The sequence below is a fragment of the Lissotriton vulgaris genome, chromosome 10, assembly GCF_964263255.1.
Source record: "Lissotriton vulgaris chromosome 10, aLisVul1.2, whole genome shotgun sequence".
Taxonomy (NCBI): Eukaryota; Metazoa; Chordata; class Amphibia; order Caudata; family Salamandridae; genus Lissotriton; species Lissotriton vulgaris.
The window spans coordinates 1,118,612,437-1,118,636,709 of NC_141698.1; positions in this window are offsets into that span (position 1 = coordinate 1,118,612,437).

Sequence of the window (24,273 nt, forward strand, 5' to 3'; positions counted from 1 at the left end):
GCTATAGCTCCTCCTTTCTGATGTCTGAGATGTAGGGGATGTGGCCCCTGGCAGGCCGCCGACAGGCGCAGACGGTGCAGATAAACATATATAATCTACATATCTATATAAATACAAATATAAATGCATGCATACATATACATATATGCATACAAAAGCATGGTATTTACATGAAAGTTTGAAAAACACTAAGAAAAGCAAAGCTAAAAAGCCACCTCATTACAAACAGAATGGCTTTAACTTAAACGAGGGCGAGATCTATTGCATTTTCAATGCTTGCTTACTTTGGTTCCATCAAGAAAGCATTCAGATGTGTCACACATTTGCCATAAATTCTGAATGTTAGCACTCTAGTTGCTCATTAGATCACTGTATTAAAGTTGCTGCTCACCAGTGACGTCTGCTGAGGTATTCAAAGTGCATGTTTCAGTCTGCATGTCAGAATGTTTTTAATGAAATAGATGAGGATTTGAGAAGTGAAAATGTGCCCTAATTTTTCTTTCTTCAGCACTAATCATAATTTCTATGGCAAAATGAACACCCTCATTTTTTTCCTTTGCAAATTAAATGTTTTAAGTGTTACCACTTTATTCCAATCAAGATGACCTCAGGTGTGCCATACTTTTGTCATAAGTCAGACTGTTAGCTCTCTAGTTGTTCTTTAGATAACTCTGGGACAGTCTGTCATTGGGCTATACTTGGGCTACATCTGGGGGATATTTGTGCTACATTTGGGCTCTTTTGTCCGTGGTCGCCATCTTGGGAGGCTTATTTGTTATGAAGTTTCCTAATTTCCTCATTTACTACAGTCTCCTCAGTAGGAAATACTTTCAGTTAGTTTTCTACTTTGATTCCATCAAGAAGTCATTCAGATGTGACACACATTTGCCATAAATTCTGAATGTTAGAAGGCTAATTGCTTATTAGATCACTGTAGTAAAGCTACTGCTCACCAGGGAAGTCTGCTGCTGGTATTGAAAGTGCATGTTTCAGTCTGCATGTCAGAATTTTTTAATGAAATAGAAGAGGATTTGAGAAGTCACTCAAACTGTGCCCTAATTTTTCTTTCTGAAGCACTAATCATACTTTCTATGGCAAAATGAACCCCCTCATTTTGTTCCTTTTTAAATTAAATGTTTTCAGACTTACCACTTCATTCTAATCAAGATGGCTTCTGATATGCCATACTTTTGTCATAAGTACTGACTGTTAGCGCTCTAGTTGTTCTTTAGAACACCAGCTGGATTCTGTCCGGAACGGTTGCTCCCCCACGCTCCCTGCTCGATCTATCTGCAGCCCTTACAGCCCGCAGCTGAAGCCTCTTGCACCCTCGACCTCCCGACTGCACCTGGTATCGTAGCCTCAGACAGCATAGTAGCGCTCTGAAGATCTCACTCTTGAAGCGCTTTTGAAACTTAATTGTATCATCTGCCTCGCGCTCTGTGCATAGTCGCGCTTTGAAGCTCTCGCTCCTGCAGCGCCTTGGAAACTGCATTGTATCATCTGCCTCACGCTCTGTGCTTCTTTCACTAGGTTATTAAGGCGTGCACCGTAGCGTCTCCTAGTCTTATTGCGCTGTGAAGATCATTATCGTGTAGCGCTTAGGAAACCCAACTGTGCTCATTTAATTAGCGCTGTGTATTTTTCGCTTTAACATCTGTGTTGTGTAACGCTTCCAAGGTTGGTTGCTTTGTGGATAGCGCTTTAGGTGTACACATTGTGCAGGATTTAGGTGCCTTTGATAGCTTGCTGGCGAGCATTGTATTGTGCCTTCGCTGTTTGTTTTCACTTTAATTCCTCCATTTTGTGTTTTGCTCTCCCCTGACCCGCCTCTCTGATCCCGCCTCCCTGCTGACCCTCCCACGCTCCGCCCCCTCCACTGTCCATTTATGGCAGATGGTCCCACGCGCTACGTCCGCGCCGAAGGTGCGCCAAAGGTAAGCCCGTCTACGCCCGTCCGCGCCTGGACCGCGCCCAGTGCCAGACCCCCTGGTCCACGCTATGCCCAGCCCTCCCGCATTACTTACGACGCCTCCACCCTCCTAGCCCTTAACCCCGGCCGTCCCCCCAACTGCGTCCAAGCCACTTCTGGACTCACCCATGGACCCTTCTCCTGCAACTCCTGCAAGTATGACGGCACCAAATCCAGCTCCTCATCCACCAACACCACTCAGAGACCTGACACCAACCACCTAAAATGCATCCTGCTCAACACCCGCTCGGTCCACAGACACGCCATCGACCTCTGGAATCTACTCGACACCATCTCACCGGACGTCGCCTTCCTTACAGAAACATGGATGAATGCCTCATCAGCCCCAGACATCACCATTGCCATCCCGGAAGGATACAAGATCATCCGTAAGGACCGCTTTGAACAAACAGGAGGAGGCATCGCTATCGTCCATAAGAACTCCATCCGCATCTCAACCAGCTCTGACGCCCACCTCGCCAACGCCGAACACCTCCACTTCCAGTTCCACATCGACCCCAAAACCACACTCAGAGGCACCCTCCTCTACCGGCGTCCAGGACCCCGTGCACAATTCAGTGACGACATCACTGACTTTATCACCCCACACGCCCTCCCCTCCGAGGATTACATTCTATTGGGAGACCTCAATTTTCACCTGGAAAAGAGCAACGACGGCAGCACCACCACCCTTCTGGACAATCTTGCCAACCTTGGACTCAAACAACTGGTCACTACCCCCACCCACATTGCTGGCCACACACTAACCCTATCTTCACTTCCAGCAAACATGTCTCCTTCAGTCATACCACAGCTCTCCACTGGACGGACCACAGCCACGTTCACTTCACATACAACAAGTCCACAATCTACAACCATCCTCAACCCACCATGCGAAGAAACTGGAACAAAATCACCATCAACCAGATCTCCTCTTCGCTTCTTCAAAACCCTCCTGTCCACTCCTCTAACCCCGACCAAGCAGCCACTAACCTCACCCAATGGATATCCAACAGCGCCGACATTCTAGCCCCGTTGAAAAAACGTCAAAGCAAACCTGGCAGCAAAAACGCCTCCTGGTTCAACGATGATCTTAAGAAATTGAAGAAACTCTGTCGCTCCCTCGAGAAGGCCTGGAAAAAAGACCCAAACACCAGCACCAGGGACGCCTTCAAAAACGCCACCCGCATACACCACCAACTAATCCGGTCTGCCAAGAAAGCCGCATTCAAAGACCGACTAGACAACAAAGCCCACAACAGTAAGGAACTATTCAACATCGTCAAAGAATTCACAAACCCATCAGCCAACTCCAACGACATCACCCCTTCACAAGCCCTATGCGACTCCCTAGCTTCCTTCTTCTACAACAAAATTGCAGACATCCACAACAGCTTCGACAACCGACCCGGAGACCAACCCACCCAACCTTCTGCAGGACCTTCACCCCCCCTGAACACCCTCAACGACTGGAACCCAATCTCCACTGAGGACACCATCCGCCTGATGAATTCCATCCACTCAGGATCCCCAACTGACCCATGCCCTCATCACATCTTCAACAAAGCAGACTCCATCATAGCACCACACCTCCGAGATGTCATCAACTGCTCCTTCAACTCCGCCACCTTCCCCGAAAGCTGGAAACACGCAGAACTCAGCGCCCTTCTGAAAAAACCCACAGCGGACCCCACCGAACTCAAAAACTACCGCCCCATCTCGCTTCTTCCTTTCCCTGCCAAAGTCATCGAGAAAGCTGTCAACAATCAACTCGCCGCCTTCCTCGAAACCAACAAATCCCTCGACTCCTCACAGTCCGGCTACCGAGCCAAACACAGCACTGACACCGCACTCATCGCTGCAACTGACGACATTCGATCTCTACTGGACAACGGAGACACAGTCGCCCTCATCCTCCTCGACCTCTCCGCCGCCTTCGACACAGTCTGTCATAGTACCCTTCTACAGCGCCTCAGAAACGTCGGAATCCAAGGAAAAGCACTGGAATGGATCACTTCGTTCCTCACCGGAAGAACCCAGAGAGTCCGCCTCCCACCATTCAAGTCAGAGGCCAGTGAAGTCATTTGTGGCGTGCCACAAGTATCTTCTCTCAGCCCCACCCTCTTCAACGTATACATGAGCCCCCTTGCGACCATCGCTCGCCAACACAACCTCAACATCATCTCCTACGCTGACGACACTCAACTGATCCTCTCACTCACCAAAGACCCTAACACCGCCAAAACCAACTTACACGAAGGAATGAAAGAAGTAGCCGAGTGGATGAAGCACAGCTGTCTGAAACTGAACTCCGACAAAACAGAAGTCCTCATCTTAGGCACCTCCCCCTCCGCCTGGGATGACTCTTGGTGGCCAGAGGCCCTTGGAAAGGCACCCATCCTGACAGACCACGCACGGAACCTGGGCGTCATCCTGGACTCCTCACTCTCGATGACCAGACAAGTCAACGCCGTTTCATCATCCTGTTTCAACATTCTTCGCATGCTCAAAAAAACATTTCGCTGGATCCCCACCGAAACTCGTAAAACGGTCACCCACGCACTGGTCACTAGCCACCTGGACTACGGAAACACCCTCTACGCCGGTACCACCGCAAAACTCCAGAAAAAACTCCAACGCATCCAGAACACCTCTGCCAGGCTCATACTAGACATCCCGCGTAAAGAACACATCTCTGGTCATCTGAAAACCCTCCACTGGCTCCCCGTTAATAAGAGGATTACTTTCCGCCTCCTAACCCACGCACACAAAGCACTTTACAAACTTGGACCTGAATGCCTCAACTCACGACTGTCCTTCTACACCCCCTCCCGTCAGCTACGATCCTCCAACCAAGCTCTTCCCACTGTACCTCGCATCAACAAAACCACCATGGGAGGCAGATCCTTCTCCTACCTGGCAGCTAAAACTTGGAACTCTCTTCCTACTCACCTTCGCCTTACTCAGAACCACCTAGCATTCAGAAAGCAACTTAAAACTTGGATATTCGACAAGTAATTCCCCACCCCTCCTCAAGCGCCTTGAGACCCTATGGGTATGTAGCGCGCTATATAAATCTTTTTGACTTGACTTGACTCTGGGACATTCTGTCATTGGGCTATACTTGGGCTACATCTGGGTTAAATTTGGGCTACATTTGGGATCTTTTGTCTCTGGTGGCCATCTTGGGAGACTGCATGTCATAATTTTTTAATGAAATAGAAGAGGATTTGAAAATGTGCCCTGACTTTTCTTTCTACAGCACTAATCATACTTTCTATGGCAAAATATATCCCCTCATTTTGTTAATTTTTAAATTAAATGTTTTTAGAGTTACCACTTTATTCCAATCAAGATGGCTTCAGGTGTGCCATACCTTTGTATGACGATGAGATGTGTGGTTAGGCTCCGCCCAGATATATAAATTTTTTCACCTTTGATTTTCTCAACAACTACTGGAGGGATTTACACCATTTAAACAAAAGGGCAATCTGCGAATCAGACTCATTTTGCCAAATTTCTTGTAATTCCGTTCAGCCGTTCGGGCTGTAGCCGTGTCTAATCGTCCAATGGAAAATAACATTGGGAAAACACGTTTTGGGACCCCCTTTTTTCTCAGCCCCCACTTGACAAATGCCCCCAAAACTTTCAGGGAAGGAGCCGAGCGGAGGGGGCCCTCTTCTTTGAGAAATTCGCGAAGATTCAACAACCTGCGCCAAAGTTATTCCCAATAGAATGTTGCAGATTTCCTATAGAAACTAGGTCCTAACTATAACTACCTACTGGCGACCGCCAGTAGGTAATATATATATATATATTACCTACAGGCGGTCACAACATTCTATTGGGAGTAACTTTGGCGCCGGTATACCTGTATTGCTGTGTCAATGGATTCAAAGGATTCAAATATGATACTCTGTATTTTACAAAGAGTGATGAAAGATTTTACTCGTGTATGAAAAGGTGTATGTGATTGTCACATGGATGATGTCATCAGTGATGTCATCAGTGATGTCATTTGAGATGTCATCAGTGATGTCACTGCCCATGTCATGAATGATGTAATATGTGACATCATCAGCAGGGGATTGCGGGTGCGCGAAATATAGTTAGTACATACTATACAACTAACTATATATTAGCAATTTCAATGGTTTTGTATGAGTGAAAAGTCCAGCTAACTTTAACACCCCTAAAACCTATAGTTTTTTGAGTAAATTTCAAAGGTTTTTTAAATGCTAATTCCTAACTATATAAGGCCTGAAACCTATGATTTTTTCAGTGAATATATATATATATATATATATATATATATATATATATATATATATATATATATATATATATATATATTCACAGAAAAAACCATAGGTTTTACACACGTTATAGTTAGGAAGTAGCATTTAAAAAACCTATGAAATTCACTGAAAAAACCATAGGTTTGACACATGTTATAGTTAGCTGGACATTTTACTGACATAAAACCAATGAAATTCCACGTTATAGTTAGTTGGACTCACTATAACTTGCGCGTGCAATGCACTGCTGATGACGTCACATATGGAATATGGAAAGGGGAGAAGGTAGAGATTGTTTTGCTGCGTAGGTTTTCTCAGGGTGTGCAGTAAGGCCCTTAAAGGCGAAAATATATATATATATTTTTTTTGTTGCGAAAATATATATATATATTTTTTTTGTTTCAGTGAATTTCATAGGTTTTTTAAATGCTACTTCCTAACTATAACGTGTGTAAAACCTATGGTTTTTTCTGTGAATTTCATTGGTTTTTAAAATGCTAATTCAGAAAAATGTCGTGTATGCAACCTATACTTTTGGCAATAAAGTTCTGGCAATATTTTTTTCGAAAACAAGCCGTTTTCTTCACTGTTCAAATTCCATAGAGACTCCTTGTAAAGCAATACAGAATTCGAAAGTCTGTACCTTGCCTTTTTTTAAACACATTAAAATTTGTCTGTAAATAAAAATAGCCTTACTAAACTTTCGTGTGCGACCCGGTGTGCGCACTCTCGGCAACAGTTGTCAATAAAATGGATATCGCATTTCCAGGCTTTCGTGCGCGACCGAGTGCGCGCACAGGCCTATATATTTCGTAAAAACGTTGCGATTTGAACTTATTGAAATTCTTCATACACCCCTCAAAGAACTTATAGTACGTCAAAGAAACTGTACCTAAACTTCTTTTTTATTCTTATGAAACTTTTCAGTAAATGGAGCCGAATGTCTTTTTAAACTTTCGTGCGTTACCGGATGTACACACCTTGGTATTTTTTTTAGAAATATAAAACGTTTCATACTTTAACAATTGTGCGCTTAAATCCAGCTCAGAAGATATACAAAATCATGATGGTAGTTAGTTCAACCCGGACCGTTTATTAGAGGTAGATCGTCCGACTCCACCGGAAGACACCCCTAATAAAAAGGACATATATATAAAATGCGGACTAGCCGCTGTATCGTGCTAGCAAACTATAACATATAAATCGTTAGAAAAAACAAAAGGAATCGAGCAAAATCAGTAGGCCACTGATGAGATCTTTTTTTGACCTCGCTAAAATAGAAAAATTAGGAACAACCCCTCATGAGAAATATGAAACTAGTGAGAGAAACCGAGCTCGACGCCATGATGGCTGCAAGACAGCTCGTCTCCGCCGTCCACCCCACCCAAAATAACGACAAATATTATAAAGATACACAACACACCAGCAAAGTAACAGGGTAAAACGTTTTATTAAATAACTATTTACATGGCAGCCTACTGCAACATGAAAACAACACTTTCAATTGGTTCTTAATAGTTTCAATTCTGGAATTTACACGCAGCACTCCACCCACTTCCCTCACTATCTTTTCTACTCTCAAGAGACAACAACGTCCTACATCTTTTGGAAGACTTTGGTGAAATGGCTACCGTATCTCATTCATCTTCCGAATCTGACCAAAATGATCGACTACCTTTAATAAGAAAAAATAAATCTTTCATCTGGCAATTTTTCACTTATCCTGAAGATCAAAAGAAAGTGAATGCACCAAAAGTAACCTGCACGATATGTGACTTGGTTCTCTTAAGAAGAAATCCAGCAAAAAAATATTTCTTTTCCATACATACCATGGTGCGGCATGTCAAACAAGTGCACCCTCTGCAATTTGCAGAGGCAACGACAAGAGCCCTGGCCACGCTATTACCATTAGAGGTGGCCAGCACATCTTCTGATCAACGACCTGTATCTCCATGCAGTGCAGAGATGGACTTCAGATATTTAACTATATATGGTCTATAACCTATGGTTTTTTCAGTGTTTTTCTTTGTTTTTTAATAGCAAATATCAAAAGCTTTTTTGTGGAAAATGACTACAATTAGGTATACATAAGCGGCGTTCATTTATGTTCACCACAGCCATTGTTAAAAGTAAAGTGAAAGTCGTGAAACAGTGGCCACGCCATCTAATCCCTTTTAGGCCCCATCATGCACGTAAGTAACAGCCATTTTCTGTGTCATGGCCTCTCTGCCCACTGCCAATAGCCTATGATTGTTCAAAATTGGTTCTCTTTGGGTCATTCTCTGTTCACAAATAAGCATAAAGTCGCAATACTCTATTTAGTTTTTGCAGATAGTGAAGGATAGGTAGTGCACACTTTTGTCCCCTTTGTAACCTGTCATGCCTATCTCTGCCCCGTTTGTTGCTAGTTGGTTCAACCCGGACCGTTTATTAGAGGTAGATCGTCCGACTCCACCGGAGGACCCCCCTAATAAAAAGGACATATATATAAAATGCGGACTATCCGCTGTATCGTGCTAGCAAACTATAACATATAAATCGTTAGAAAAAACATGAATCTAGAGAGAGGATCCGAGCTCGATGCCATGATGGCTGCAAGACAGCTCGGCTCCGCCACCCACCCCGCCCAAAATAACGACAAACACTATGCAAATATTATAAATATATACAACACACCAGCAAAGTAACAGGATAAAACGTTGTATTAAATAACTATTTACATGGAACCTACTGCAACATGAAAACAACACTTCTAATTGCTTCTTAGTAGTTTCAATTCTGAAATTGAACACCCAGTACATCCAGAGGTCATGTCCGACAAGTTGTGTGGGGGGATACCTTGCTAATGCCGCCACCCCCACCACCTTCTGTAGGAAGGACTCTGGATATCCCTGCCTTGCACAAATGTCATAAGTTCTGGATGTTGAGAGCCATACTTCAGGGTCCGACAAGTTGTGTGGGGGGATGCCTTGCTTATGCCGCCACCCCCACCACCTTCTGTAGGAAGGACTCTGGATATACTTGGTCCCTGAGAGGCTTCGATGTCCCTGCCTTGCACAAATGTCATAAGTTCTGAATGTTGAGTGCCATACTTCAGGGTCCAAGAAACGCGGACTCGGAGGGGGCGCTTGGCTCCTGCCCCCTCCCCAAGTCTTGTTCCCCTGGTATGGCCTGAGATCGCCCACGACATAGGCGGCCGGCCCCCGGGGTCAGGCGGAACTTCTTGCCTTTTGATGCCTCTTCCATTCTGGACCTTGTCCCACAATCCATTTGACCTGAAGACACGTCCTGCGGTGCCCTGGTCCAACCATCACATTTACACCGTCTCACCCGCCATCCGGCTGAATTGCACCCACTCTTCCGATACAGTGACAGGCGGCTGCCACGGAGCTCAGGAAATGGCGGTCGGCTCCACAGACTTGGGCCTGGCCTGCAAGGATGGCTCTGGGCAACCCTGGAACTCGGACGCTTGACTGCTAGGGCATGAGCCCCATTCCCAAAAGCGTCCCGTCAGCCTTGAAGATTCTACAAGAGTCACCGAGGCCTCCGACTCCTGCAGACTTCCGGTGGGGAGCGACTGCCATGATTGCTCGCGGAATGGCCACGACGTAGCCACGAGGTGCTCTCATGCTGACGCCAGCTTCAGTCTGAAACATCCAGAAACACTGTAGACTACCAATTCGATCAGTTCCGGTGGAGACCCAACGACGTATCGCGTTCTTGCGTAATCCGTCATATGATGCGCCGCGTTAGCGCACCCGGAAGTGCTCCGGTGCGCGAGGCGCGAAGCGCAGCTTCCCGGAAGCAATGCGGAGCGCGTAACGTAAGCAATTACATTTCAGTTGGTTCTCCCTCACAATATTTTCAATGTCACATAAAACTCACCCATCACCCACTGCCATCTCTGGCTGTTTCCATGGTAACACCTCATTCTGCACCTGGCTGAAGGCACAGGTCAAAAGTTCATATCTCAACGTTCTACAGCAAAGTAACAACACTGTTTTCCCTCCAGAAACACCTGCCAATCCACAGCTCTGTTACATGTCTTTTTTTTGCACACCCAATAGTACTTTTCGTTTAACATAAACATTAACATACTGTTCAATCTCCACTTCTTACAATCAACCAATCATTTTTATTTTTTAAACCACACCCAGCCTCTTCCTTTTTCTGTATTTAGAATTTCAACTTCTAACTACCATTCCACTTCCAGAACCGATCGGAGGACGACTACAAATCCCTTGAAAATGAAGGTCTGGCTAATAGGACTAAGCATGAGCGGATTTTGCGGATTGGCAATCCGCGAATTTGCGGATTTGCAAACTCGCAATCCGCAAAATCCGCGAATTCCCGCGAATTTGCGGATTTTTTTTTTTTTTTGTGTTCGCCCGTGTTTCTGCCAGTTCGCGAGGGTTTTTACAATTTCGCAATTTGCGAACTTACCTGTCGGGTCGCAAGTTTTGCGAACTTGTTGTTTCTACGTGTCCAACCTGTTTGGGACACTCTTCTTCATCACTGCCACTCTCTGTCACCACTGCCACTCTCTGACTACTCATGCCACCCTCTGGCCCACCCATGCCACCCTCTGTTTCATCACCACACCCTCTGGTTGTCCAGTGTACATTATTTTTGGCAAAGCAAAGCACACCTTCCCTGCCTCAAGTGACCTGAATTAATTTGGGGCTGATTAATGTGTCACAGAATATTTTTTTAGCTGGCACCTGCTTCCTTAGTGCGCCCTGATTAGTGATCTTTTGCACTTGCTAAGTGCTTTCATTGTTGCAAATTTAGTTACAACACCTGCCCTGCCCCAACTGACAATAATGAATTAGGGGCTGATTAATGGATTTTAACTTCCAGCCTGGCTCCTGCTTGTCTCCCTTAGCTGTAATTCAGGACCTTTGTGGCATATGTGTAACTATTCTGAGGTTCAGAGCAGGGTCACATAATAGTTGCAACTGGCAACTGAACTCTGGAGGGGCCCCTCAGGAAGCACTACAGGAAATGGCTACTAATGATGAGCCTGAACTTTTGAACCTGGTAAGTAGTTACTTTCAGTTTTGCTAAAATCGTATTTCTGCAATTTCGCACTTATTCGCGGGGCGCGAACTCACGCGAACAGTGCGAGCAGTGCGAGCAAAATCCGCTGCTCGCGGATTTGCGGATTTTTCAGGAAATTCGCAAATCTCGCGGATTGCGGATTTCCCGAAAATCCGCAAAATCCGCGAGCGGAACGGATTTTCCGCCCATGCCTAAATAGGACACAGTTATATTCACTGGAGTGAAAAATATGCAGTAAGCAGACGAATTTGCAACCTCAGCTTACCAAATGTACACATAACATGGATTTCCAAAAGAGGATTGAAATGTCACCAATTGATTCCATTGGTGAAAACTTTTATGCATCTCCCAGAACCAGACCTTATAATTGTGCACTGTGGTGGAAACGATCTAGGCACAATCACTGGGGTAGGTCTGGAAATGCTTCTAAAAGACACCTTTCGACAATTGATGACACTTTTTCCTCGATCTGCCTTGGTATATTCCAATATATGCCAAAGACAGAAATGGAATTGGTCCAATCACCATTGTGAACAATTTGAGAAAGCAAGGAGACATGTAAATAAATCTGTTTCTGCGTACCTCAGAGATTATAGCATGGGTTCTATTTACCACAACAACTTGCGATACCACATGCAAGACGTCTATAGGAGAGACGGTGTTCATTTCACGAATGAGGGAAACAGAATCTTCCTCTGCAACATCAGGCTCTGTATCGGTACTTACTTATAAATGCAGAAAACACTCAATTAACACAATGGCTCTTTTCAGAGCCACCTTATATCTAAGCACTCAAACTTCTGATTTATCTCCATTTTCACACTCTTGTAAAAAGGTGTGCGCGATAGGAAGTAGCATTTAAAAAACCTATGAAATTCACTGAAACAAAAAATATATATATATATATTTTCGCAACAAAAAAAATATATATATATATATTTTCGCCTTTAAGGGCCTTACTGCACACCCTGAGAAAACCTACGCAGCAAAACAATCTCTACCTTCTCCCCTTTCCATATTCCAACGCTTTGAAATCAACAATATATTTACTCGCAATGACAAAATGGCGGTCAACACTTCCTGATTTCCTTCGAATCGAACGTTAACAGACGTCACGCAACAAAATTCCGCTCGCGCGCGCAGCCGTTTGGGTGCGCGCACGTGTGCGCGCGTATAGATATATAATTGACTTTAACTTTAATTTCCTCAGCAACTACTGAACGGATTTACACCATTCCAAAAAAAGCGTAATCTGCGAGCCGGACTGTACAGTTTTGCCAAATTTCTTATAAATCCATTCACCCGTTCGACCTGTAGCCGAGTCTAAAGGTCCTATGGAAAATAACATGGAGAAAACACGTTTTGGGACCCCCCTTTTATCTCAGCCCCCACTTGACCAATCCCCCCCAAACTTTCAGGGAAGGAGCGCAGCGGACCGAGCCATCTTCTTTGAGAAATTCGCTAAGATTCTTCAACCAGGGCCAAAGTTATTCCAAATAGAATGTTGAGGATTTCCTATGGAAACTAGGTCCTAACTATAACTACCTACTGGCGACCGCCAGTAGGTAATATATATATATATATATATATATATATATATATATATATATATATATATATATATATATATATATATATATATATATATATATATATATATATATATATATATATATATAAATATATATACATATACATATATATATATATATATACATATACATATATATATATATATATATTCAATGAAAAAACCATAGGTTATACTCCATATATAGTTAGGAATTAGCATTTACAAAACCTTATTTTACTCGCATAAAACCATTGAAATTCCATATATAGTTAGATGCGCTAACTATATATCGCGCACCCGCAATCCACTGCTGATGATGTCACATATTACATCATTCATGACATGGTCAGTGACATCACTGATGACATCACTGATGACAACATCCAGTGACTGTATGTTTCTGTAAAGTTAAAATATGTCTTACATATTGAAGAATGAGTGGATGTATAAGTGTCTGGATGAAGGATTTAGTAGGTGCATGAGTGACTGTATGAGTGAGTGATTAAATGTGTCTCACTGAGTGCATGGGTTAGTGACTAAACTGTCTTAATTTGTGCATCATTATGTCTGTTGTTCTGTAAACTGTTGCATGTGTTGATAAGTAGCTATATGAGTAACTATATGGGTTATTGATTGGTTGCCCAAGTATTTGTATGGGAGACTGAGTGTGTGTGTGGGTGGCTGGGAGGTGTATGACTCTGTGCATAGATGTGTGAGCAGTTGATTCACTAGATGTATGATTTCAAAAGTGCATGTGGAAACAGCTGTATGGGCGGTTGACTGTGTGCATGAGTGTATTGGTGAGTGAATGGATATCTCAGTGCTACATGTCACAGTAAGTACATATGTAAAACACAGTACATGTGAGAGTTGACATATATAAATAACTGTGCATAAGAGCCAGTGAATGTGTGAGTGGCTGTATGGATCATTGTGAACTTGTATCAGGGATTGTATAAGAGAGTAAATATGTGTTAGTATATGTTTGAATAAGTAAAGTTTGTATAACTGTATAGTTGAGGAAATTGAGGTGTGATTGATTCTTTGCATGACTGACTAGGTGTGTGAGTAACTCCATGGATGTGTGACAGTCTGTGACTGTCTGTTTACACTGAGTGTACCTAAGGTTATATTACAGTCTGAAGATGTTCATTGTATTATCACATAAATGATATCATCAGTGATGTGATCAGTAATGTCAAATGAGATGTCAAATGAGATGTCATCAGTGATATCATTTGAGATGTCATCAGTGATGTCATCAGTGATGTCATCAGTGATGTCATTTGAGATGTCATCAGTGATGTCATCAGTGATGTCATTTGAGATGTCATCAGTGATGTCATCAGTGATGTCACTGACCATGTCATGAATGATGTAATATGTGACATCATCAGCAGTGGATTGCGGGTGCGCGATATATAGTTAGCGCATCTAACTATATATGGAATTTCAATGGTTTTATGCGAGTAAAATAAGGTTTTGTAAATGCTAATTCCTAACTATATATGGAGTATAACCTATGGTTTTTTCATTGAATTTCAATGGTTTTTTAAAAGCTAATATCTGTAGCTGTACAATGTATTGTTCTTTAAATTTTGAAATATATTTTTCATGTTCTTTAGACAATTTTTTTAAAACATTTTTTTTTGTTCCGCTCCCAGTCCGCGAACCGGTCTGCTTCCCGTTAGCTCAATTTAAAGCCGCGGCTTAGTACGCGAACCGGTCAACGTTCCTTTAGCGTAACTGTTACGTTTGCATGACGTTTTGCGTTATCGCGTAATACGTCGTTGGACGCGCCAAGTTAGCGGACCCGGAAGTGGACCGGAAAGCGGAGCAAAGCGCGAAACGTAAACACAGCAGGTCATGTGACTCGAAAATAACACTTTTCATTGGTTCATTTCACTTTTGGTTTCCTAATGATGTAATACTTGGTCATGTGATATAAAATTAACACTTTTCATTGGTTTAGAATTTTTCCTTCTCCCAAATGATGAAAACCCCTCCTTCTTTCCTCACTCTGACTTTCATCTTGGTGAGAGAAAGACCTTTTTTGATTCATCAGCAATGGCTTCAATGGTTGCTTCTGCCAGTGTGCCCCCACCACCTCCTCCACCTCCTCATGGGAAGAAAAGACTACCTGCTTCACTAATTATAGAAGAGGAGGAAAATCAAGAAGAGGAAGAACAGCAAGAAAATGACGAGTTTTTGCCAGAGGAGCCCAGAAGATATAATAGGAAAGAAAATTATATCTGGCAATTTTTTAAATTTCCTGCTGACCAAAAGAAAGTAAATGCCAGATACGTCTTTTGTCGCATTTGCGGCGATCGTCTTTCAAGGGGCACAGACAAAAAGTACAGTTTTGGCAATCATACAATGCACAGGCACATGAGTCGATGGCACCCTAACAATTACAGCAATGCACAACTTCGCGACCAACAACAAAATCCGCCAGAAATGGCAAGAAGATCTGTTGTTCAGGAGGTATCGGGACCGGAGGCGAGGGAGGTGATCCCGAACATCCAAATCAACATGGGAGAAGTGAAGCAAGTCTGTGTGTGGTGCAACCAGACACTTTGCTACCGCGAAAGTAGCATTACCCTGATAATGAGAGCCATCACCAATCATGTGTGCCCAAAACGCCCCAAAAAGTAAATTCTTTTTTTTTTTGTTGCTCCTGTTGAGCCGTCTTCGATGAATCATTTTTGTTTCCCCCCTCCCCCCCAAAAATAAAAAAAAATACAAAATGTTCAGAAAAAAACAAAAAAATATAAAAAATGTTCAGAAAACTAATAAAAAAAATTTAAAACAACAAAAACAAAAAAAAACAGTTCTTTTCAGAACTACCTCCCCATTATTAAAAAAATTGGTAGAATTCTTTGAACTCTGCCAAGCTCTATTTCTATTAGTTCGCTACCAGTTCGCACTCCGGTACGCGTACTTTGAGCGTACCAAAAATTTTTTTTTAAAAAAAGGAACAGTAAGTATAAGGAAAGGAAACAGACAGTTATGTTACAAAAAAAGACAGCTATAGGGAGTAAAGAAAAGATACTGTTACCCGCAATTCACTTCTGATCATGTCATATATTACATAATTTTTTACATGGTCAGTGAGATCATCAGCAGTGGATTGCGAGTAACAGTTTTTTCTGTTTACTTCCTATAGTTGTCTTTCTTGTAACATAAATGTCTTTTCCTATCCTTATACTTACTGTTCTTGTTTTTAAAATTTTTGGAGATCATTCAGAAACAGTAACATTAATAGAGACAGAATTAGTGAATAATAATGAAGAAGTATGAGAAGAGAGGGACTGAGAAAAATACTTGAAGGAATAGAAAAATTAAGTAATAGAGAAAGGAAGGAGAGAAGTAGCAAACACAGGAAAGTAAAGATTAAAGAAATGAAGCAGTAGAACTAATAGATGTTAAATGTGATAGATTAAATGATTGAGTGAGGGTGACGATAAGGTGTGTCCTCTCTAAAAGTTTGTTTAAGGTGAACCGTACTCTGGGTTGCATATCAAATTTATGCTTGTTGAAGAATACAGACGAGATAATAGATGTGAAGACCTACCATTGCAGTAAAACATGCCCATTTATTACATCAATCATAACATAGTCAGTAACATCATCAGTAGTGGAATGTAGGTTAAAAAAGTAGAAAACATTTACCTTATAATTCATGTTAACTTTTCAAGCAAATTTTTCATACATTCAATCTGTAAAAGAGAGAACAAACATTTCCAAAAATATTAAAACATGTATTTAAAAATTAGAAAAAAGAAGGGAAAAGGTTCAAGAAGAAACAGTTTTTAAACAACTTTGACATTTACAGAAACCTCTACTTCCCTACGACCCCTACACAATCCTAAAGATATTTATTTTAAAAAAACAGTATCTTCATGCTGATGAAATGAGGCCTATTTTGAAACATGATGCTTCTTTTGCATTGCTTATGTCTCACAATAGTGATGCAATAACAGCGCAAAAAAGATGTAAAGCCATCATAAAATTGTGTCAAACATTTTAAATGATTGTTTTAGGATGCAAATAAGATGTGTGCTTTCAAGAGCTTTCTTTGAGGTGAGGCCTATTTCTTTTTTTTAAAAAAAAACAATACCTAGAAGTACAGCACTGTAAGCATTAAAATTGACACTTACAGAAGACTCTGCTTCTCCATATCTACCTCACATTTCTAAATATATATCATAATTTCAAAAATCATAACATTAATTATACATGTTAAATGGTTTATTTTTGCTGTTCTCAGAATGTATCAAATTTCACTTAAATCAGTGACTTGAAGGTATTCATCATGTAACAGCGGGAAAAAAAAAACACAATCAAAATGATTGTGTTTAAAAAACCCATACAACCTTCGAAATCTGATTTCAAAACTCCTTAAAATTAACTTACTTTCAATGACGTCGAACGATCTCCTATGAACAGCATCCACTCTGTTGTGCTACAAATATTTTCAGCCCGCCACTTTCTGAAAGAAAACCTCCATCGATACGTGAAATATGTTACATAGAAAAAAAGACTTCTCTCATTATATCACATGTTTCCACTAGGCCAAATCATGTTGCCGCGATTCGCAAGTCTTGTTATTCTTCCAATCAAATCCCGACATTTTCTATTTTCGCAACTTTCAAAAATAAAATATTTGAGATTATTTTCACAATCCTGGACTACTAATAACTTACTCTTCTTTGTCACTCATGTTCTCCTTTTCCTATGACACTGATACTGCTTACTATGAAGCAGACTTACTTGCATTAGGTTTATATAGTTGGATTTTTAATCTAGACAGCATTGCAGACTTACATTCCCTCTACTTAAAATTTTGGTTTTAAAAACACCAGGTAAGAATTTTTAAGGTCAAACGGCAATTTTTTTTTGAACGTTACAACGGAATCATTACAGAATGACCAGCCGTTTCCAGACTTTAAGTAAGCTGTATAATGTCCTGATGTTGTTGATGGACCATCGTGATAGATAATTGCTACAGTAACAAAAGTCCTCCCTGATATTGACAGCTGAGAAGCCACAAAATTTTTTATTAAAGTTGACAATTTTGATCCATCAGGCCTACAACGTTGGATCATTAAAATGACATACTGGCCATATCTACGTATAAATAATGTTGACATCATATCACATTTACATTGGCTACACTCCATGTTGTGATCCGCTGCATTTACTAGCTTATTAAAGGAGACTGATTTACTGTCTGGCAAAGTTAAATATATAAATCTTTCTGAGTCTACACTAGTAGTACTTGATACCATACAGTTCTCGCAGTCATGCTGCCATTGATAAGAAAGCCCAAACAGGTGATCTACATCTACACCCTCAACTTGCAATATATCAAGCATATACATTAAAAACTCCTGACAATCTTGCTGATTATTTTCAGAGAAGTCTGTTTGACCTGAACATTCATCTAACAGATAACGAACTTCAGACACACTTTCTACTTTTGTTCGATCAGTGCTACATTTCTCGAAAACAGAATTCAACAAACAGCATAAAATTTGTTCAGAATTCAACAGAATCTGTTCTTTTAAACTCTCTAGTGAAAAGAGAACATTAACCACTACATTTGCATAGCAGTTGACACCAGAACTGTTTTCAAATTGAAAACCGACAACATCTTCAACAGAATCCACTTTCTTTCTGCTAACAATTTTCGGTTCATTGACTTTTGGTCTTTTTGCAACAACCTCCCTACTATTACTGCTATTTCTACGTTTGCGGCCTACCACACGTTTCTCAAACAAAGGATATTGAGGCAAATGTGGCGCATACTCTCTTCTTAACCTATTGTATTCCTTAACACAATCTAGATCCGCACAAATGTTTGTGACATCACAGTCAATCAAGTACAATCCCGATAAAGTTCTAACTCGTGACAATGCCACATATGCCATACCCTCCTTGAACACAGAACTGCCAATATTCACCAATGCACAGTCTACACTTAAACCTTGCGATTTATGGATTGTCACCGCATATGCCAAGCAAACAGGAAACTGTTTACGGCGAACATATAAGTCTTTAACAAGCAAAAACCTAGCAGAACAACGACCAATTTGCTGTACTTCCTCAATGCCATCAAATTTAATTTTTAAAAATTCTATTCCATCTCTATTTCTGTATTTCTCAAAATCAACAACATTACCCATTGATCCATTTACCAGACCTCTTTCTACATGTAAATTCCTTCTCAAAATAATTCGGCAATTTAAACACACATTCAAAGTCTTTTCAAAACCCGCTGTTTTAGATATAGTCTTCTCTAATGAATCCAATTTTGATTTCAAATTGTCTGACAAAATAATTGTTGATCCCATATGCTCTAATTTGTCGATAGCTTCAAGTTTCACAATCTCTTGCTTTTCTAAATTCAACATTTTGTTGTTAAAGATGGCACATTCTGCAAGAGTTGGCATGAGACATATCCCGGATTTCTTCTCAGTAATTTTCCGAAAAATATTCTCAGGCACAATCTCTTGTTTGGGATATAATTTTGACAGTAATCGTGCATTTAAAGCTTCTTTCCCATGCTCGGTCACTTTTCCAATTCTAATATCTTGTAGAATATTCTTGTAATCTTCATCCTTTGCCTGACGCATATTTTGATGCAGTTCTGCATAATTGAAGTTTAACCATATATTGACGTTGCCAATGCTCCCTAGGCACTTCCTGGTATCTTCATGCGTGAGTATTTTGAACACAGGTTGACCTTTTACTGGTGTCAGCTGCAGAAGATCTCCGAAAACAATGATGTGTTTCCCACCAAATAACACATCATATTCAGTTTTAAGTACTTCTTGCATTCTCAAATGCACAAAGGCAAGCATGACATTGGAAACCATGCTTACTTCGTCAATGATAAGTAGTTTCATTTTCCTCAAGACTCTTGAAACTTCACAGCAAGCATCTCCAGATAACTTGTTGTATTGTAATTTGTTGTCATGCTCCACCGGCAGCATCAATAGACGATGCAAAGTAATACCTTTAATATTATGTGCTGCCAGTCCAGTAGGAGCGGTGACAACACAAGACAGCGATGACTCAGTCCTTTCCTGCAAATAACAAGAGATTGCTTTAATGAGGAAACTTTTTCCAGTTCCCGCTTCTCCACTCACGTACAGTCGGACAGGCTTCAACGACGTACACGAGCACTCTTTCTTCTCATGACTTAATCCGTGCTCAATTTCCTTGGTAACTTCATCATATATTTTCCTCTGCTCAACGTTGAGTTGTTTTTCCAAGTCTTGTAAGTTAACTGAATCCTCCTGAGCATGTGCCATGGCTCTTTCTACTTCATTCATAGCAGTGGCAGCTTCATTTTCGATAATAGGTCCTCCAAGTGGATCTTGACTCAATGAAACAGAACTCTGACTGTCCTGAGAACTGTCTCTGGCAATCTCGGCTGCAATCGTTGCTTCCTGCTCAATTTCCAAAGTTAGCATTTCTTGATATTTAGAAAAAGCAGGACATTCTATGGACTCCTTGGCTGCATTGAAAGAGTCTTCGTAACAGAGGAAATCTCCAAGCAGTTCCTCTTCTGCACGCCAAGGCTTGAAAAGTTGCAAAAGTGCTAAATAGAAAAACTCCTTTTTTTCTGGAGATTCGCCACTTAATTTTCGATGGTTTACTAATTGGCATTTTCTTTGCTTGACCAGGCATCCCTCACTTCCAATTACAGCATACACTCCTTTCTCAATATCTTCTTTGATGTTCCTCTTGAATATATAATTTTGGAGAACCTCATATAGACAAACATTCTCAAGGTGACTGCTTCGATTTGGATAATATGTATCCAACATGTTGGTCTTCAAAATGTCGGTACTGTTTGGTTCCTTTTCTGCCAAATACTCAATTTCCCGAACAGGTTTTAGAACTCGATTTCGCGTTGCAGCAAGACCAAGACTCGCCCAAACGAGACTCCTGGATTTGGCATAGAGACTTGCTGAAGACAATCGATCAGAACATTCGTAAGCTCCGATTTCTCGATGCGACAACATCTTCAGACTGAAACTGTACAACTTCTTGCTGAGGCTCTTTTCATGGGAAATGTCCTCCCACATATCCTTCAGTTCGGTCTTTTCTTTTTTGGTGATGTAAGATGTCACATACCGAGCCACAGCCATACAGTTGTCAGCCACAAACTGTATATCCATGTTGGCATTCCACATGGACAAAATCACTGGGTTGTAGTCATTGATGTACTTGGACTCTTCGTTCCTTTTCAAATTGTATGTATTCTTGGGTGATTTCCTCATCACATTATGTCGCAGCGAAGACATCAAACTGTTCACTCTTCCTTTAGAAATCACCGGTCGTGGAAAGTTGAAACGACATTTGGTGTAGAACTTGTCCTTGTTTCTGAATTTACGACGACAGTACTTTCCACAACGATGGCTTTGGAAACGTAGAACTTGTTCTCTTAGACTTTTCTTCTCCGTTGCGTTTGGAACAGCACACGTAGAATACTGTTCGATGAAATTCATCACTAAGTCATCCGGATCTGTTCCAAATTTAGGTGCATCCTTGATCCACAGCAACATATGTATATGAGGGGCACCTCTTGCTTGGTACTCCTTTCTCCAGAAGAAATCCAACACCTCTCCAAGAGGTGGATTCTTTTTATTTGTGATGAAAGACATCATAGCTTCAAATCTATGATTGAAGTACCTGCATACATTCACAGGATCCAAAGAACACAGTTCTCCAGGTGTCTTGAATTCAATGTTTTCAATATTTCCATTTGCCTCTCGTAGAAATTCAAGTAAGTCATCCCAGCCATACTCGGCACAGCTCAGAGTGAGGAACCATGTCGGAGTTCCTAAGTTCCTCAGCATACATTTTAAGTCACCATGACGACGGTACCAGTACTCATTAGTACCACGCTGACACGCCATGAGATTAATTAAGTGAGAATCCAAAATACTGTCTTGGACATTGACTTTATGCATAAAGTCACTTGCCGAGATGTTTCGCATCTGTATACCACTTTTTAAGATGTGGTTCACTGCATATGACAGTCCAGACAGATCGCTTTCAAACAGGAGATGAAACAAATAGGGAATGCATTGCCGAAACCTAGGATCTTCTGCATACAATCGTAAAGTCCGGTATTCAGATGCAGGAATTTCACGAGGTCGCTCATCATATCTTCCTCCTTGACCTGTGGGAAATAGCTGTGGGAAACACCGAGCTTCCAAACTTTCCTCCCAAACACTAATGGGACTCCCTTTGGCTTGTTTCATTTGAAACAACTCAATAGCATTCCCCATCACTTCCTTCGAATGCAAAGGATGAACACTATAATGTTCATATATTTCTTCACTTTTAGAGGCCTCTACTTTCTCAATTTGGCCAGCACACAAATCGCTATCCTCTTCATCACTTACTTCCTCTTCTGCAACATATACATTCTTATAGTACTTATTATTTTTCTTCAAATACACTGTTGCCTTTTTGACTTTCCTAACATCCACTAAATCTTGCCATATTTTCTTATTCTTTGTCGGAACCCCATTAACCAAGATAACCAGAGGTTCCTCTTCCACTTTTTCTATTCCAATTGTGTTAATGTTTTTGTTCAAATCTAGAGGCAAATAAACAACTCTTCCCTTTAATCCTCTCTGTAAATCTGCTGGAGGCAATTTCCCTGTCTTTGGCTCCATTCTTACAATAGCCTGAAAGGGATGGATACTTTGAATCAAAATAGATTCATAAGTATTTAAATCCTTCAATTCAGAAGGAATCTCAACCAATTCCAGATTATTATGAACTGCCCTAGCAGGCATCTGGTTTTGGTTTAATTTATTACAACAATAAGTACACACACGTTGATCCGATCCCAAATCAAAATAATTTTCTACCATCAAGTATGTGGCTAAATCCTTCCATTCACTATTATTTTCCCTTTCACTTTTTGCATATAAATCCACTACCTTAGTCTGATTCTTATAATAAGTGCGTCGACAACATACACAAGTGAAATTAGGCCTCTCACTTGATTTCATCTGAAACGTGGCAATTTCCTTCTGAAAATTATCTGTACTGGAAACCTGTACATTATCTTCCACATTACCCTCTACTTCAGGGTCAATTTGAACATTCTCATCTTTACTACCAAAGTAACAAAACTCAATTTCTTCACAAAGATTCTTCACATCTATTTCAGAACCATGCAAAAGAGCAGCACATAACTGTTTAAGCATAATTGCTGGACTCTTAGCATAATACAACATTCTCACTAATTTTCTCACTTTATTATGATGCACTGCTAGCATCCTGAAATGATGAAAAACACTCTGGCATACTCTCCTGGAAAGACAAGCCAGTGAATGACCACGCAAACCTGTCATTTGTCTCACTCTGCAAGGATCTAAATCTTGCAACAACTTCATTTTCTGCTTCAAACTTTTCTTATTAAATGTCCGTATAAAATCACATAGCAAATTGATGGAAACCTGTCGCACACTGCAAATAGAACTACACTTCCAAATGTACACAGAACCCTTAGGACGTCTTCCTAAAACCTCATCACTTAGCGCCTCTTCTGTCTCTGTTGTCACAAGTTGTTCTTTTTCAACTGGACAACCATCCTTCACTTCATAAGCTCGACCACTGATGTCAACTGCATGCACCAAATCATTATCCTGAAAATAAGTCTCCTCATTAAAAAATGCCTCAGAACTTGAACTATGCATCCATTCTCCAGAAAAAACTTCACAAAAGTTAGTACGATTTACTACTCTCTTCCATCTACTTTTTGTTTTGAAATCAGAAATTACCTTGCTTAGTTTCCTAATTCTATTGATTACCAAAATAAACAACTTTCGCTTGATTTCAAAAGCATGATCAATAATTTTCTCTACATTTTTCTTCCTCCTATAAAATGCCGCTTTCTGTTGGCCTTTCTTTTTAATATTTTTCAATAAATTAACTAATATCCTATTACGGAACATTCGTTGTCGAATGTCCCTAAACTGTTGTTTCCTTCTACTATCATGCACAGAGTTATCTCTTCCTCTACCAGTAACATTTGTGATGGGTCTCTCCTTTCCATTTAAATTACTTCTCTTTTTGTTAAGAGACACATTTTTTTGAGCAAAATTTTTTTTACTACAAATATTTCTTAAGAATGATTTCATGCTCTTACCCGGACCTTTCTTGGTGTTTTGACAAGTATTTGGGGAAGAGGACTGCTGCAATAAAACATCATCCTGCTGTCTTTGACGTTTTCTAGCCTTTCGTATTCGACTTCTGGAAGGCATTTTCCAAACTATGAAAGAATCTGCAGTTGAATCTGTGAAAAAATATAATATAAAATGTTATTAACCACT